The sequence below is a fragment of the Microtus oregoni genome, unplaced genomic scaffold (genome assembly GCF_018167655.1).
Source record: "Microtus oregoni isolate MIOR12 unplaced genomic scaffold, Mior012 000087F_ref0000451, whole genome shotgun sequence".
Lineage (NCBI taxonomy): Eukaryota > Metazoa > Chordata > Mammalia > Rodentia > Cricetidae > Microtus > Microtus oregoni.
The window spans coordinates 1,617,419-1,634,711 of NW_024544554.1; the positions used below are offsets into that span (position 1 = coordinate 1,617,419).

General features: G+C 44.0%; 1 long non-coding RNA gene across 1 annotated transcript; it reads left to right on the forward strand.

The window, feature by feature from the left end:
- Nucleotides 1-5: 5 nt before the first annotated feature.
- On the forward strand, nucleotides 6-1,346 carry LOC121442209. Its single transcript, XR_005973532.1, has 3 exons — nucleotides 6-280; nucleotides 939-1,068; nucleotides 1,241-1,346. It is a non-coding gene; the product is annotated as an uncharacterized LOC121442209 (long non-coding RNA).
- The last annotated feature ends 15,947 nt before the right edge of the window (nucleotides 1,347-17,293 follow it).

The window sequence follows — 17,293 nt, forward strand, 5'->3', positions numbered from 1 at the left end:
CCGGGCCACCACTTATAGGCAGCCGGGGGCGGAGCTCGCGAGCGCGGGGGACGCCCCTCCCAGCAGGACACCAGGTCTGGGCCAGCAGCGCTCCGGGCCTCCCGGTGCTAGCTGCTCGGCCTGAAGTCACCCGGAGGGCGCGAACAACCGGCGCCTTTGCAGGGCCACCGCAGAAGAAACCCGAGAAGGGATCGGGTAGCCCGCATCGTGGCAGGGAGACCGTGCGTGGACCCCGAGGGGACAACCGTGGAGACGTTTCCTGAAAAGGGCCGATTGGCAGGTGCCAGAGCGTTGCGTTGCGCTGCGCTGCGCTCTGACCTCCCGATTGCCAGCCAGTCCCCAGGCAAAGCTCAGCGGGAGCTGGAGAGGAATAAAGGAGCCTCCCACCCCAGCTACATTTTGGAATGCCGGTAGCTAAGTAAATACAAGTCCCGTCACAGAAGCAGCCTTCCTGGCCTCCACGTCCGGCCTCCCTGCGACCCAGAATGTCTTCCTTCCCCAGACTGTAGAGAGGGGACTCAAAAGCAGTGTAATCAAAGCGCAGGAAGGGGACTCGGAGATCAGAGAGCAACCCTCCACAGCCCAGTCAGTGACCACAGGCCTTCCAGCCCAGACTTCTGTCCTGCAGGAGCCTTCAGGAGACAGCTCCCTTCAGGGTCCTTTCCCTCTGGGCTCTCAACCCGCCACACCTGCCTCCTTTGCTCCTCTCCAGGTCCCAGAATCAGACAGGAGGTTACCAGGAATACCGGTTGTCCCGGTTGGGACCCTGGGTCTGACCCAGTCTGATTAAAGCCACTTGGTAGCCTCCAGAAGGAATGGGTTAAATATAACTACAGAAAAATGCACCAGGTGTAAGCCTCTAGTGACCTCAGCTTCATCCCCAGGTCACGCCAGGCTGCCACTTACCTTACCGTTGTCAATCTCGTCAACTCTTCCAGAGTAATCCTCCACATTGAAACTCCAGCCAGCTTGCACCCTTGGAGCGCGGGCCTAATGACACCTGCTAATGAGGAGAACCACTCAGGAGCACGGGCCTTGTATCTGGACTCTCTATCAGAAGCCCCAAAGGTCTTTGCGGGCGGGGTGCTTTTGGATTCGTTGGGATGAGGGCTGCAGAGCAGAGATAGGGGACTCACCGTTTACTGCTCTCAACAGCTTCTCCGCCTTTGCAAAAAAAAAAAAAAAAAAAAAAACAAAAAAAACAACAAAAAAAAAAAAACGCTCTCTTCTCCTTTCACAGAAAACTTTTCCGTTCTCTCTCCTCACTCAGAGGTGGTGTGGCTATGTCTGCTGAACCTGTACAATGGGGTGGCGTATCCCAAACGTCTTTTGAAGAAAACCTAAGGTATGTTTACATGGGGTACTCAGGAAAAGGGCATCTAACAAACTGAGAATTTCCTATTTTTTTTTTAAATTTTATTGACCCTCAAGCAAAACACAAACTCTCCTGATTCCTTGCTCATATGTCACCGTGTGCCAATAACAAGAACCTCTGTGTTCTTTACATTAATGGCTGTGTGCCTTAAGCATGGGTGTTGAGCTGTCCCCAATCTCCAGGTGTCTTAACTTTCAATCCGTGAAGATTATTTACTGCGGACTTGGAGAAACAGCTGAGCTGCTATGTGCCTCGAAGTGTGACATGGAACTTCTGTTCGCCTTGTCACCAAGGAGTCCCTAGAAACCAGGGGCGTGGAGCAGACCAGACAGGAGCTGACCATGAAGCAGGAAGGAAAGAGAACAGGCAGCATCCAGAGACAGCGTGATATCTGAGCGTTGGCCAGGGTTCCTAAATCCTGGCCAAGTCGTTGAGAATGAGGACTCGGAGTGTGTTGCTGGAGCTCACAACATGGAAGAAGTTAAAACAGAAACTGGAATTAAAAACGCTCAAAACACTTGTGAGGCACGAAGTGACCGAGTTTCCTAGCCTTGACCTTCCCGATAAGAAAGCTACAGTCACGAGACCTCGCCGACTCTTTCTCCTTCCAAAGAAACATTTGACTGCTCCGAAGTAAAATTTCATGCAAAATGAATTTTTTTTCTCTCAGAACAGAATATATAACTTTCTTGTCAACTTAATCATAACTCAAGGAGCCATGCATGTTTTCAACCAGTTTTCAAAAGCAAAGAACAGGTACCCAAGAGGCATTTCTCAACTCGTTTTCAACATTTTGTTTATGAGTTACTCATACCAGCTTTGAACTCACAATGCCCCTGCCTCAGCCTCTCTAGTGATGGAATGACAGGCATGTGTCACCACTGAGCTATTCATAGCTTGTCCGTTCCCAAGGCAACCTTTTAAGTATTCCATCCAGAATAAAATGTACTCTTATTGGAAGCTGTTAACAAACATTTACGGTTGGGAAGTAAACGGGGTTTTTATTCTTTTATTTCCAAGTTGTGTCTGGACTTACCTCCAGAGAGCCTTGGTCGCCTCTGCTGTTTCGGATGCCATCCAGAATGAAGACAGCACAGGGAATGGTCACCACACTCCACTGCCCTGAAGACAGATGAGAAGGAACAAACACTGTGGGGTTATCACCAGCTATTACAGGAAGGCCTCAAATCTGAGGCCACAGCTCCCGCTGGATGCAGAGCTTTCCCTGTAAAGCCGAGTTCCTGCCCAAGTGCCTGCCTCATTATTGCCATTTCTGTCATTTTAAAACGGAGTGGACTCTTGATAAGTTCAAGTTCACGCTTCTCCTTCGTGTCATAGGCCATAAACTGATAATGAGTGTGTGCTCACAGGCCTTCATTTCGGTGGAGTGTCCCGAAGAGATACGATCTTGACAAGATTTCTATGAATGCCTTCTGACCTCCCTGCAGACGATTCCAAATTATATATATATATATATATATATATATATATATATATATATATGTCAAATCCATAAATATAAAGTAATAGTTGACTTCAGGGCCGTGGGTGTCTTTTTGAGACGACGAAAGTCTTGACAGTGGTGTAACACCATAAAAAAGTGGCCAAGTTATCAACAATGGCAAAACTGTGCCTTTTAAAATGATATAAGTGGTGAGTTTTACCCCATGTTTCCTAAAAGGAAAGGCTGCCCTATTCCCATATTAGTGTGGATTGGGATTAATGTAGGCCAGATATTCAGAAAGAAGAGACTAGAAATCCAATCTTGCCCATCATAGTGGAAACTAAAGCAGATAGCTATGCTAATTGTTTAATTGTCTCCATATATAGCCAGAAAACAAATATGAATGTCACTGAATAAACATTTTGGCCTCTCAGCCTTTTTCCACAGTCCTTCCTTCTGCTCTTTAACCAAACTGTTACAGGACAAAGGTCATCCCATTGTTTGTTTTCAGCTAAAGCCAAGGGAGGATGCTGACTGACCACAATCCTGGACACAGCCTTGCCTTCCTAAGGCGCTCTAAAAAGAAACTCAGGTCTCTGCTACACGCTCAGTTTCTTTTGGTTTGCTGCCCTTTTCTGTTTCTCGGTCGGTCGCTTGCAGCCCTCACAGAAGAGAGCCGAAAATCTCAGATCTCTTGGTGTGTGTGGGGGGGGGGACTTCATCCATCCCAGGAGTTCTCAGTGTGCACACCTACCCAAGTCACCTGCCCCGGGCGCTGAGGACGGACGGCGTGCCTGTTTCTAAAAACCACCTTGGAGCTAATTCCTTCTAAGCTGGTTGTGAATTTCTAGTCGAAAAGTTTGCATTCTGGGCTAAAGGTAAAAATGTTCCATTTAGGACCCAGTTCCCGGGCCCGGTGCAGAAGTGACCACCTGACGTGCGTCCCCAAGGCCTTCCTTGGAATGGGCACTGCACCCACTCTTTGTCTTGTTTTGTTTTATTTCTGAAAATACTACTTTTATACTGTTGATTTTCGTTTTGTCAAGTCTCAGAAAATGACTAATTACCGTTACACGTCATCTAGGAGTGCACCGGGCTCAAGATAATCCCTGGGCAATTCCCTGATCTCAGGCCCTTGAGTTGTGCTTACGGAGACGTTAGTGTGGTTAAAGACCTTTAAGGAAAAAAAAACAAGAAGTCTTTTACACAGGATCTGGACAAAGCCCTCTCGGCCCACACGATTTGAAATCACCACTGGCGAAAATTATCGCAACATTTGCAAAGAAGCCTCTCCCAAGGATGAATGCCCATCAGAGACATCTCATTAGTGTTATCTGCCCTGGGGCAGCACACATGACCAAAGCCACCTTCCCTTAGAGCAGGACACAAGTGGCAGGTAGGAGGCAAGGTTCTTATCAGATATTACTATCTCAGTTCCTCTCCACAACACCTGGTGAGGTAATGCGGTTCTCATTTAGCACGGTGCAAAGAGGGGCTGCGCAACTCCCTCAAGGTCAGTCAGCTAAAGGGCCTACAGTCGCTGACAGCAGGCCAGTGCTCTCTCATCCCTCCCTCTACCCCTCACCGACTCACAAGTGTGGCATGAAACAGGTCAGGTAAAAAAGTGTGAATGAGTCAATCAAGCGAAGGCGAAAAGTACCAGAAAATCAGGCAGCAAATGGTCTTAAAGGGATTGCTTTGTCTTATCCCAGCAGCTGAGGTTTTTTTTTTTCTTTCATTATGATTTTATACCCTCCCTCAACTGGCAAAGCCATTCCCTTTAAGACCCTTTGTTACCTCCTTGTGGGGCGGTGACCTCTTAGTACGAGGTGCATAGGAGAGTGTCCACACATAGGTGACAGCTCACCCGCTTCTTAGCTTCTATAAGAACATAAAAACATATCAAATTCTGAGGTTTGGTTTTTTGGTGGCTTCTGGTTTAGTTTGAGATGGGATTTCTCTGTGTCTCGCTGGCCTCGGCTGTTCTGGAACTGGCTCTAGAAACGAGGATGACCCCAAACTCAGAGATTCACATCTGCCTCCCAGAGCTGGGGTTAGAGGTGCATGCCCTTCACCACGACTGCTCAGCGTGAGGTTTGTGGTTTTAGATACAGGGAAGCTAAGGTGTTCGAGGACATTCCGTCTTATGTCATACTGCTTGCGTCCTCTGTGTTTTATAACGAGTATTAGAAGATGTAGGGGTTGAAGCTTGATTAAAAATATCTTGAAAATAGTTTAAATTTCAGAATTTCTTGGCATTGAGGAGGGAATTAAATAGAATTTGTAAAGAGGACATGGTAAGTATAGATTTCACAACATCATAACAGTTCTTTTTAAACTGTTGATAAAAAACATATTAGCTATAGACTTAGGTTTAGAAGGTGGACTTCTCTAGGGTACAATAGAAATGCAGGTTTGAGGATAATTTTTTTGTATTTAGAAAAATGCTTAACTGAGAAATTTACATTTTAATGTTTTTGTGTTTCCCCACTTCTAATAACTATCCAAAAAGCTCTTTTATTGTGGCTATTACACACCAAGTTAGTCCCAGAGCTCTGTTGCACACGTGCATTCGTGCACACACACACACAACACGCATGCACACACTCATACAACACGCATGCACACACATACAACAAACATGCACACGCACATACAACACGCGTGCACACACACAACACGTGTGCACAGACACATACAACGCGCGTGCGCGCACACACATACAACACGCGTGCGCGCACACATATACATGCATGCCCGCATGCACTCACACACCCATGCACACACAGTGTGTGTGTGTCCCTCTGGTGGTAGGGATGGTTCTGTGTTGAGCTGGTATGAAGGGTGACTGGATTTGAACTGACTTCAGGAGAACTTCGGAAGCTGAAGACAGAAGGAACCCAAGAGTGGGCTTCAGCAGGGATAGTGAGCATGGTGTGGCCCGGCTTCAGATTAGAAATCAGGAAACAGTTCTATCTGGACTAAAACGCAGCTTTTGTGTCTTTGGGAGACTTTGCTTAGATACAGCTTCTTTATGTGTAAATGAAGTAAACAGTTGACTTATGATATCAAATTCATTGAAATTTGATATCGATCAAGACTCAGGAGTACAATAATATTTATTTTACTCAGTATTTTAATATATAATCAGCCTTTATTGCGGCGGGGGGTGGGGGCGGGTTCTGTGTAGCCCTGCCTGTCCTAGAACTCACTCTATACACCAGGCTGGTGAACACATATAACTCTTAGAAATAAAACAAAAAGATTAATTTAAGTTTTCTGAGGCTTTTTGTATATCATTTATGCTCAGTTCTCTATTTTCTCCATAAAACACTAACTAAGCTCAGTGTTCCAATAATAAATTGGAAAGAACTTTAATATGTCACTCTACTCTGTGGGACAACATTGTTTTTTTTTTTTTTTTTTTTGGTTTTTCGAGACAGGGTTTCTCTGTGACTTTGGAACCTGTCTGTCCTGGAACTAGCTCTGTAGACCAGGCTGGTCTCGAACTCACAGAGATCCGCCTGCCTCTGCCTCCTGAGTACTGGGATTAAAGGCGTGCGCCACCACCGCCCGGCCAACATTGTTTTTCTTAAGAGAAAAATGGGTAATTTTTCAACATTTCCAATTTTGTACTTCAATTGATTTCGATATTATGTTTCTGGGGAAATCTAAGGCATCAGGAAGGTGGCTTAGAACCCTTATTTATTTGTAGAGTATTCATCTACCTATCGGGTCCTGTAGTCATAATCTGAGACAATTCCAACTCCAAGAAAGAGACAAATCTCTTAGGGCTCCTGCACGTACCCCGATTGCTTTGGAATTGTTTACTCTGATTCTGACTTTAAAGTAAGAATGGACGTTAGAGAATCTGCCGCCTGGACAGCATCTCATATGGAGAGGACACCTACAGAGAGGCCAAAGAGAGGTGATGTCTGTTGGCATAGTTGAGTTAAAAAGCCGTTTCTCGGTTTAGCAACCCGAAGACAAGAGTGTCTTTAGCTTGCGTTTGACTCAGGAAGTTAATCTCCATTTGGCCTCAACTTCCTTGGGGATTATTTTCTGAGGTTCGCCTGGTCCTCAGATCCACCCGCTCTTCCCCCTCTTTGTCAGCATGCTTTCCTTCTGATAGACACAATGACTAATTGCCGAGTTGTGACAAGCTCGGTATCTCATTTCTTGCGGTCGCAAGATGAGCTTTTTGTATAGCTACCTTGTATTCTCCTCGGCATTAAGATACATTTGTCCTTTGGAGTTTAAAAAAAAAAAATAACGCAATCCTATGGAGTCATGGTAGAAAACATTAATGTTTTGACTAATTTAAGATAGCAAATGAAAAATACCTACGCTATAATTTTCGGTTTATGAGTGTGTAAGGTATCATTACGGGAGTTTAGCTACTTCTTCTCGGTACCAATTACTTGAGACACGTCTAATTTGTTTTTCTCTTTCATATCCACACTATTGCCTTTAAAGTCAACGTGAGCGAGAGAAGAGGGTGACGAGCTATGGTGTCAGCTCCTCTCGGGGCAGATCATTCAGGCTCAGGTTGAGTGTCAGGTGATGGGAATTAGGAAAGGCTCCTCCTCTTCGACCAGTGTTTCAGGCGTCCCCTCTGTACGGCTTCCAAAACATTCTCCTTTTACAAGCAGCTGACCAACTCAAACAGGACTATAACAATGGCAAATTAATCTATTCTTTCACCAATGATGCACTTATGCTGAGTTAGTGATAGATTTGGGAAAGAATCTCTTACCGAAATGACCCACAGTAAATTGGCTTCTCTTTCTTAGATTGTGTTATGGCAATAATCGATCACCTTCTCTCCTCGCAGACCACGCGTGTGCCAACTCTTCTGTTTGCTCTTGTTCACACGTTAAAGAGACTGCCTGGCCATGTGTCTCAGACTGCCTCACAGACTTCGCTAGCGTGTAAAAGCATCGTGGCATTAGCGTCCCAGAAACGCCCTAAACGTACCACGTGGTCTAAGTAGCTGGTGTCTTTGGACAGATCGAAGTAGTAAAGACTCCCAACTTTGTCTCAAGTATACCTGTACAGTCTGACTAGAAGATTCTAGAAAACTCCAGCCACAGGTATAAGTGGGAACTTCAACATACACAGGAGCGGGAACTATTTTAGAGGTAGATTACTGATGTGAGTGTCTCGCTGATACGCTTCTTTATGTATGAAAATACTCGTCAGGCATCCTGACTCTGTCAGCTCCCAAGTCAAGGAAATCACTCCACTGGACTCCAGGGGTTGTCAAATGAAAGAGGGGGTGGCCCATTTATAGGAAGATAAGGACAGGAATATGGAGCTTTAGGGTATAATTTTTGAGGGGAATCAAACATCAAAAATAAAAAAAAAACCTGTCTGTGTTATATAAGGGGGTCTCAGATGAAAATTCTCCCCCAAAGACATCATGAATGTTCACAATTTGGATAAAAAAATTTCCATCCCCAATAGTAGCTACACCTCTAAACGTACCTTGTAGCTTACTAAAGATTTTCCTTTCTTGGGGGCTGGAGAGATGGCTCAGCGGTTAAGAGCATTGCCTGCTCTTCCAAAGGTCCTGAGTTCAATTCCCAGCAACCACATCATGGTGGCTCACAACCATCTGTAATGAGGCCTGTAGGAAGAATACTGTATACATAATAAACAAATAAATAAATATAAAAAAGATATCCCTACCTTAGAGTACATATAGTTATCAAACAAAAGTATTCTTCTCATTTCTCCTTTTTAAAAATTATCTAACCGAAAACTACGCACGGTGTGCATGATTGTATTCACAGCTCCATGGGGTCTCCAGGCGGAGGAGCCCACGAACGCACGCACGCACGCATGCGCACGCACTCGCACAAGAGCATGCACGCCAAGTGATACACTAAAAGTTAAGTTCACATTAAACTAGTATCTAAAGAGCTTTTCAGTGTTATATTGTCATAAAAAGAAAAGAGTGAATTTTATGAGTGGGCATTTCGCATTTTTGAGGGCTTGTGTCAGCGCGGCACGTTGTCATCATGGAATAACTTGGTTTAGGCATTTATTAATCTAGCAAAGCGAAGTTTGCAGGATGGGAGATTTTCCTGGTGACACTGGAACAATTACGCAGAAGACAGGATGGGTGTCGCCCTCCCAGTTTCCTAGTTATTGATGTAGAGAAAATTCGAAGAGTTAACAAATCTGACACCCCCCCCCACACACACACCCAGAATATACTTTCTATATTACATGTGATTGGGTGTCACCTCCTTGATGCCCTGAAATGAAAAGAGACGTGTCTTAGCTGACAACCGAGCAGTGGCATCTCCGGCTGGCTGTGGATCGTTAACTTAGTTTGCAGGTTCGTTTGTTAATTTTTAATTGTCAGGGATATACATTATATTAAGTATTTTGTTTTGCGTGAATAGGCTTTTTTTTAGTTTAGTTTTGTTTTTTGTTTTTTTGCTGTGCGTATGTCTGTGTACCACTGGCGCCCCTAGTGGCCAGATGAGGGAAGACGACTCAGCTTTGTAGGAAAGGACCAGCTGCAGCCTCCCTTCCGTCTCTGGCCCCAACCCCAACAGAGCACCAATATCCTCTCCCCCAGTCTACCTTCCCCCAAGCTATCCATTCCCCCAGCCGCCAGCACCCGCAGGCATTCTCTGAGCACACCAGCTGAGCAGAACAGGAAATGGATAAACTACTGAAGACCCTCACCTCACCTTCCCTCAATCCAAACCTCGGTCTCATCCTAGCGCTGCTTCGGACTTCCTTGCCCCTGTCCGCATCTGCTGTGGACCCCACACACCTTCCCCTCCTCACCACCTCTTCCCTCAACTCTATCAGCCTTCCCTGTCCTCCCGCTCCCATGTCCTGTGGATCCCACAGATCTTCCTCTCCATCTTCTCCACTTGTTTTGTTCCAGACCCCCAACCCCAGCAGGCACCCGCGGCTAACCCAAGGGCTGCTCCTCCTAGGGCAAAAGGAGGCTGAAGACGGACCCACCCCTCTCCTCCTGCTCCTGAGATCCGGTTAGCCGCCGCCGATCTCATCCTCAGCTCCACAGCCGGATCCTGCTGCTCTCTGACCCCATCCGCGAGGGATCACAGAGATCTTCCCCAACCTTCCCTCCCCCAGTTCATACCAGTACCCCAGCCGCCAACACCAGCAGGCATTCCCTATGAACACACCAGTCGAGCAGACCAGGTAAACAGTAACGCACAACCATCACTCTCTGAAAATCCAGAAAGGAAACAGAAACCACGGAACAAAACACCCACCCAATAAGGACAAACCTAGAACTCATCATTCAGACCTATAATAACCCCCAACCCAAAGGCCTAGACAGAAACATAAAAATACAATCAATAACAGGTAGGGAAATATGTCCCAACTAGAGCCCAGCTATTATACCACTGCAGGCCCTTAATAATTTCAACAGAGGTGAAGCACAAGAAAAGACATTAAAACCAACTATATGAAGACGATAAAGATTCTCCTAAAAGAAAGAAAGAAATCTCTTAACAAAATTCAGGAAGAAAACAAACAAAGAAATCTGAGGAAATGAATTAATCCCTTAAAGAAAGCCAAGCAAAACAAGCCCTTGAAGGAAATTAGTAATTTAAACAATATCTATTCACAAATCCAATCCTATAGAAAGCGCTAGGAGGAAAATTCCCACCCAAGAAGATTAACTACACCCATGAAACACAGGAAATGGATAATCTAAAGCCAGCAAAATCAAAAGAAGAGAAACACACACACACAAATACACACACACCCTCACCACCACCACCAACAACACTAGCACAACCAGCATAGGGCCAACCAAAACAAAATAACATGAACCAACTATTGAGAGCTACTGAGAACCAGCCTAAGCAGCACGCTCTCAGCGTTCAGAATAGGACTTCTGTGACAAGAGAAGACTGGCTTAGGAACCGGATCTGAGGGGCTGACTGAGTCAGGAATTGAGAAACTGACTGACTTGGGTACGTTTTACCTGCCTGTTTCTTTATTCCTAAGGGGAAGACGAGCATAAGAAGCAGCATAGGGGCATAAGGCATAAGGGCAAAGCATCAGGGTAAAGGCACCAGGCAAAGGCATCAGGGTAAAAAAGAAATAAGGGTTTAACAGTGGTTAAGAGCATTGCCTGCTCTTCCAAAGGTCCTGAGTTCAATTCCCAGCAACCACATGGTGGCTCACAACCATCTGTAAAGACGTCTGGCGCCCTCATCTGGCCTTCAGGCATACAGACAGAATATTGTATACATAATAAATAAATATTTTAAAAAAAAAGGTAAGGGCAAGAAAAAAGGGGTGTTTTCCACAAAGCTTTCAGTTTATACTGTCATACAGATAAGCTAACAATCCATAGGCGGTAACAATGGTATCAAGCATGCATTTTCAGAGTCACAAGAAACCAGTGGATCTGGCAGGAAGGCACCTTATGTCTCAGAGGGGGGCGTGGCTGTGAAGTTCCCCTGTGGCTGGGAACACAGCCTTGGTAGCTATACTGACCTGTAGGCTTGATTTGCAATAGCATCTAGCTGGTTGAGTCAAAAAGAATCTTTTCTGGGGACCCTGCTTTTGACCCCAGCAGGGTGCCCAGATAAGAAATTTTCTCTCTGAAGCTGGTTTTAGCGATTCAGATTTTTTCCTGTAAAAACGGTTCATTTCCTGGGTTATGATCCTATGTTAGTTGAGACCAAGGTAGAGAGTAAAGACAGAATATTAGTAGCCTGTTAAGTCAGAGCAGAAGACCAGGAGATTCCACCTTCCTGAGTCTGCTGTTAGAGCAGACATACTGCCTTCTGTGGGAGGCTCCTCTCTTATCAGTAACTACTGTCAATAAAGGAACTTTGTGTGTAGATTTTGAGGTTTTGGGACTATGAGAGCAAAGACTTGACCTGATGAATTTTTTTTACAGGATGACTTCATGGGGTGGGGGGAGGTATCCCGTTGCCCTACGGGAAAAATCAGGTTTATACACTGATATACTGCTGGGAAACTATGGAAGGGAGAGATGCCATGATTTCATAAGATTTTTACAGGATTCACAGTGACTGATCCAAAGGGCAGATGTCCCCCGCATCTCTGCAGAACGGTTCTCCAGGTGGAGTGTACGTATACACTTAACCGTAAATAGTCCAATAGGTCTGTCAGTTGTACCTTTACTGTATAATACTTGTGGGCTCACCACAACCAACAATCATTGGTCATTGATATCTGTCAATATCAGTTAATAAAAAGACAGAGCAGACTTTCAAAGAAGAGCTAATTATAATACTCCCCAAATCACTCCAGAAAATAGAAACCGAAGGAACATTGCCAAATTCTTTGTATGAGGCCACAGTCACCCTGAGATCCAAACCACATACAGATGAACAAAGAACGAGAATTACGGACCAATTTCCCTTATGAACATTCATACAAAAATATTCAAAACTTGCAAACCAAAACACATCAAATATATCATCCGCCATTAGCAAGTATGCTTCATCCCAGAAATGTAGGTTAGGTTCAACCTATGAAAATTCGTCAATGTAATCCACCACTGAGAGAAAGAAAACACACAATCACCTCACTAGATGCTGAAAAAGCTTTTGACAAAATCCAATACCCTTTCATAATAAAAGTCCTGGAGGGATCAGGGATGCAAGGGGCATACCTGAACATAATAAAGGCATATTATAGCAAGCCAATAGTCAACATTAAATTAAATGGAGAGGAACTTAAAGCAATTCCCCTTTAATCAGGAACTAGACAAGGCTGTCCACTCTCTCTGTATCTATACAATATAGTATTTAATGTTCTAGCTAGAGTAAAGGAAACCAGCTAAAGGAGATCAAAAGGGTACAAATTGGAAAGGAAGAAGCAAATGAGCGTTATTTGTAGATGATATGACGGTATACATTAACGAGAATCAGACAACTCCTACAACGGATAAACATCTTTAGTGAACTGGCTAGATACAAGAATTAGCTAAAACAAAACAAAGCAAAGCAAAGCAAAAGACAACAGTAGCCCTCCTATACACAAATAACAAAAGGACCGAGAAAGAAATCAGGAAAGCAACACCCTTCACCATAGCCACAGACAATATAAACTATTTCGGGGTAACTCTAACCAAGCAGGTGAAAGACATTTACATCAAGAACTTGGAGTCTCTGAAGAAAGAAACTAGAGAAGATATGAAAAGATGGAAAGTTCTTTTATGCTGATGGATAGGTAGGATTAACATAGTAAAAATGGCAGTCCTACCAAAGACAATCTACAGATGCAATGCAATCACCATTAAAATCCATCACAATTCCTTACAGATCTTCAAAGAACAATACTCAACTTCATATGGAAAAACAAAAACCGAGGATAGCTAAAACAATTCTGTACAATAAAAGAACTTCTGGAGGTATCACCATTCCCTATTTCAAGCTTTACTATACAGACCTATAGTAATAAAAACTACATAGTATTGGCATAAAAGCAGACAAGTGGGTCAATGGAATTAAATCTAAGACCCAGACATAAATCCACACACTCATGACCACCTGATTTTTGACAAAGAAGTCAAAATTATACTATAGAAAATAGACAGCACCTCAACAAGCTGTGCTGGTCTAATCGGATGTCTTCATGTAGAACAATGCAAATAGATCCATACCCATTATCGTACCCAAACTCAAGTCTAAGTGCATCGAAGACCTCTACATAAATTCAGATACACTGAACCTGATAGAAGAGAAAGTGGGGAAAAGCATTATTCATGCATTGGCACAGGAAACAACTTCCTGAACAGATCACTAACAGCACAAGTGCTAAGATCTACAATTAATAAACAGGCCCTCCTGAAACTGAAAAGTTTCCAAAATGTTGTAATATTTAAAAAAATTAGACCCAACCGAAAGGAGGAAAGCACATAATTCAGTGGTACTGCTCATGAAAGGGTAAAAGTTAGAAAGAGGCATGCACAAACAGGAAGAAAAAAGCACAAATCAAGAAAGTCAAAGGCCACCAGCATCAGATATGAGCAGAGAAGGACGGTGTTCCCCGACATCCAGCCGATAAACCAACCTCAATCTTGGCTTTCACTTCTAGCGTGCCGAGCTGTGGAAGAGTAAATTTCTCTTGTCCTAACCCACCTGCCTTGTGGTTCTCAATCACATCAGCCTGAGAATAATGAGTTACAGTTAAGCCTGCGTCTGCAAGAAGTAACTCTCGGGTTCCCAGGCACTTCTTTCCTGCCACCTAATCTTTTACCACCCTTACATTCAGTCATGGTAGCCCGTCTGGAGTCTCAAACCACAGATTTATGAAGCTATGTCTTAGATGCCTAGAAATACAAACTGCTGTGCTAAAACCTAGGGCCAAGATGAAATCTAGTCAGTGTTTTCCTAGGGCATAGTCAGGCTCTTGAAGCAGATTAACCCTTATGAAGGGGTCGGACTGCGCTAAAAATGCAGAAAAGAAAAGATGAGGAGAGAACAGAGGGTGGTTGCTTGCCTGGTGGATTGGTTAGTTGGTTGGTTGGTTGGTTGGTTGGTTGGTTGGTTGATGAGCTGATTGCCAGCCCCAACACCATCCAAGCAAAGCAAAAGGGGCTCCTTGGTGTGGGGGCAGAGTTCGGAGCGATGCTTTGCTTACGTGGTGTGGAAAAGGCCCTGGGTTTCTTTCTAGCACTGGAAAAAGCAGCAAAGCTCCTCTTGAAGACAACCTCTGAAGAGGAGAGAGAGAGAGAGAGAGAGAGAGAGAGAGAGAGAGAGAGAGAGAGAGTTCTGTGTAGCTCCAGTTACCCAGAATCTCTCTCCAGCCACCTACCTTTTATCAATTCAGTGTCACAGAACACACGGTGCTGGATCAACGGAGAATGCAGAAGTAGTCACTGCCTGGAAAGGAATTTGTCTCCCAGCAAATTAAAGCCGTAGTGTCAGCCAGCGCTTCTTTGAGTTTAGCAAGCTTGATATCATTATGGAAGCAAGAGTAAGAGCTAATGCAGGGCACTTGCTGGGTCCCCACGGCTCCTCCATACTCAATATGCTAACTCACTGACCTATACAGTAAGTCCCATGTTGTAAGTGGGACTACTGTGCCTGCTTTGTAGATAATTGGAGTTTATAACCCTAGAGAGAGTTTTCAGCTGAGCTTTTAAACTTACATTAAATCTTGGCTATCAAGCGATTCCTTAATGCAAGAGTTTGGGGATCTTATTTTGTTGCGTTGCCTTTTAAATTAGCACATACTAATTATACAAAGCACTGAGTTTCAGTATAATACTTTTATACATGCGCATAATGTACTTCAATCATCTTGGAATCTTCTAGAACCCTCTCTTCCCTCCTCCCTTCCTTCTGCATTTATACGTTACCTCCTACCTCCATGTCCTCCTCCCTCCTAAGTTTCACAAGGAGAGCAAACACTTGGTACATGCCTTTGTGTGTCTGATTTATTCCACACATGGCACATTGATCTCTAGTTCCACTCAATTTACTCAAATAACATAATTTTATTCTTCTGATGGCTGAATAATATTCACACACACACACGCACACACAAGTGGGAGTTAGGATGTTTAGGTCTGAACTTCAGCAGCAGCTTTGCTATTTTTCTAAATTAACAAAGCTTTCTGACACGCCGAGCACACATTTAAAATGTAAGCTCCAAGGCACATCCCGGGGCCCTGTGTCCTGCTCATCACTGTCCCTGCTGATGACCACAGTACAGGTGACTCCCAAGTATCTTTAAAGTTTATTTTAACCAGGCTATGGGCAGTCTAGTAACAGGACACGATTCAAACAGCCGATGGGCAACAAAAGGTACTACCCCAGGATCGCCGTTGGCGGGTGGCACACTCGTTCTTTCCAGAAGTCTCTATTTGGTGCTGATGGGAGCTGAAGAGTCAATGATGCATCCCAAGTGATTTGGGGTGTGAGGGGCTATGAACAATTGAAGAGTATCCATTTCTTACATCTCGGAATCTGTTTGGAAGACAATGAATTGACAGGCCATCAAAGGATCTGTCTGGCAGAGAAAGAAAAGCAGTTCCTAAGAACTTCTCATCTTCAAAGAGAGTGATCAGCACGCGTGTAGGGGAGGAGACTAGCCTAGAGAGTGCACCAAGTGGCGAGAACCCCGGGGCTTAGAACCAGCTGATTCCAGATACACTCATTATGGTGGCATATTCTGTTAACAGCTTGACCTGTGAAGCTTCCAGAGGGACATTGCTGTGTCTGTTAGGATGTTTTGTTTATCCAGTCTTTCTGCCAAAGTGTTAACTTACTATTATTAACTGAGGAACATCATTATGCATTTACCAACGTGTCTTTGTCATCCTTGTGCTTGAAGGCAATTCTGACAACAGCAGGTTAACCCTTTATGCTTTCAAATTCTAACGTAACCGTAAGCACTAAAAATGTATTTCTTCTATCATTTGTTATTATTTTATCCAATCTAAGATGGCGTGTTCTTATTTATCCCAGGCTGGCCACAAACTCCTTATGTAGCCAAAGATGACTTCAAACTTCTTATTGGGGGAAGGGGTGTTGAGACAGTGTTTGTCCTTAGCTTTGGAGCCTGTCCTGGAACTCACTCTGTAGACCAGGCTGGCCTCACACGCACAGAGGTCCTCCTGTCTTTGCCTCCTGAGTGCTGGAATTAAAGGCGTGCCTCACCACTGCACAGCCTACTTCAAATTTCTGGTCTCTTCCTTCTACCTCCTGAGTGCTGGGATTGCAGGGGGGATATCACTGTGTGTTTTATGAGGTGCTGGGAACTGAACCTAGGTTCCAGGCATGCTAGGCAAGCTCCCTTCCAGCTGAGCTACCAAACCATTCCTGAACCTAATAATTCTGAAAACCTTTCTAGGGCTATTTGTCTTGTTTTTTTTTTTTTTTAACATCAATGAAATATTTACACTGATTTTTGAAGACTTATTTCTTTTGAATTTAAAGCTACCAAATATTAAATGAACATCACAAAATAACACTTAGTTGTTTTTTAAACATATAATGTACATATAATGAAGGTTTTGTAAGTTTCAACCTTACACGAAATGATGTTTTAAATGCTGTTTGAGTAATATACTCATTAAAGTTCATATTGTATATATCATCCTTCATTGTTTTTACCATTGAAAACAAAAACATCCTAGGTCTCATTTAATCCTGGAAAATTATTATTTATTAAAAAACCCTAATGATTCACTATGGCCTTCACAAACCTTATTATTATCTGCATATATCTAAGAATAAATATCATAATTAGCTCCTTGCTTCCGCATAGATATGGTCCCCAAATTATAGGATTGCTGAGGCTTAAGGTCAAAAAAGCAAGCAGAACCCCGATCCCAAAAGCCCAAGACAAAGCTGTTGCTAGAGAAAAGGATGAAGCTCGGTAGCAACAGAGGAAGCTCAAGCTCCGCACAGGGAGACTCACCACCATGGTTCAAGATGAGAGAGCTCAGCATGGGCAGGTCCATTGAGAGATGCTGACAT